Raw genomic sequence first — 1665 nt, forward strand, 5'->3', positions numbered from 1 at the left:
TTCTTTCACCAAAAATCATCAACTCTTCAGGAGTTCATGTTATTTTTCTCACGTGAGCATGGACACTACATGGTCTATCCACGGTCCCATGTAGTCGCTTCCTCCTTCGTCCCATGGTTAATTTTCTGACGAACAATGAATTGATCATCAATTTATCAAATTAGGGTTTTCTGAATCCAAGGATCATCATTCCAGATTCCAACCTTAATAATTGTACGGTCATTAATCTTATTAATTATGTTCGGTTCAACAGTACTTTAATTAATATTTCGGCCACGCTGCCAATAATCCATCAGATGAGCAACACTTGCTCAGACGATCAAATATTCAACAATTCATCACATGAACAACACTTGCTCAGATGATCAATATTTGAATATTGGTTCGACAATCAGTATTCAATAATCCATCTAACGAGCAATACTTGCTCGCTTCAACGTAAGAACTATACCTCTGTCTCATGACATGTTCAATTCATGAGTTTCAAAACATCATGTTCAACTCAGTAACTACATGGACTCATCGTCCCATCAAACCACGAAGTCATCAATTGACTAACAAACCACGTGACGTCAATCATGTCACTTTGGGGGGATATCACTTAGGGTTTTGGTCTGGCGGTTTACGACACGTGTGTTCAAACACACGATGGAATGTGAGTAAGTCGTGTAATCAGTTGAAGGAATTCACGAGGTAGTGGGTGGAAAATCGACCAAGTCTCCACACGTTGAGAAACTGGTTTCAAACACGATCTCCATTTCCCCACTCCTTGATTCCATCAATTGTCAGACTTCACGGGATCATGGTGTCTACAATTCCAGCAATATAAATAAGTCTTTGAATCATGATTAAAAAACACACAAAAACAGAACATCATCAATCTCACGTCTCATCGACAACATGAGATCATCAACTCATCAATTGGGCAACTACTCTCAATTGAGCAATTTCAATCATTCAAAGCTTATCATATTCAGAATTCGCACACCCATAATCTTTGATTACCATTGATTCCACACATTTCTCAGCTTCCCTCCTGCATATCAACCCATCCTCTCTTGTGACCAAATTTACTCTGGAACGTTCATTGTCTTGATTTAGGCCGGAGTACTACAGATTGATCTCTCGAATCTAAAGCACCCCCTTTGCAGCGGTGCATCTGTGTGAGGTTTAACATTTCGCTCGATTCGAGGAGTCTCCTCCGTACGGTCATCTCCTCAATTCCTTAAAAACCAGCAAATCGTTTTTCCCCATCTACACATATACACATTTAGAATACCTATAGGACTACCGAGTCCGTTAATTGAATACGCTTTATTGATTCTCTTGTTGAATACAAATTGTTCAGTATATATTTTCCAATCCTGATGTCGGGTAAGAGTTTTTCATTATATTTCTTACAATTAGGGAAGACCAATCTAATGCAAATTCCCTTGTCAAAAACTCACCATCAACATTAGTCCCCTGGTTAGCTCGGAACAATGTCGTGTTGGGTGGTAAGCATTATATGGTGATCATAAATATCGCGTAAACTCAAAATTCACAAGCAAAGAAGGCGCCACTTATCTGTACTATCATGGCATGGCAACATACTTTGGGCGCGTACGGATGTGGCGTATCCATGCCTGTGGAGTTTTGGTATTCATGCTTCTAAGGAAAGGCCCG

The sequence above is a fragment of the Papaver somniferum genome, chromosome 10, assembly GCF_003573695.1.
Source record: "Papaver somniferum cultivar HN1 chromosome 10, ASM357369v1, whole genome shotgun sequence".
Lineage (NCBI taxonomy): Eukaryota > Viridiplantae > Streptophyta > Magnoliopsida > Ranunculales > Papaveraceae > Papaver > Papaver somniferum.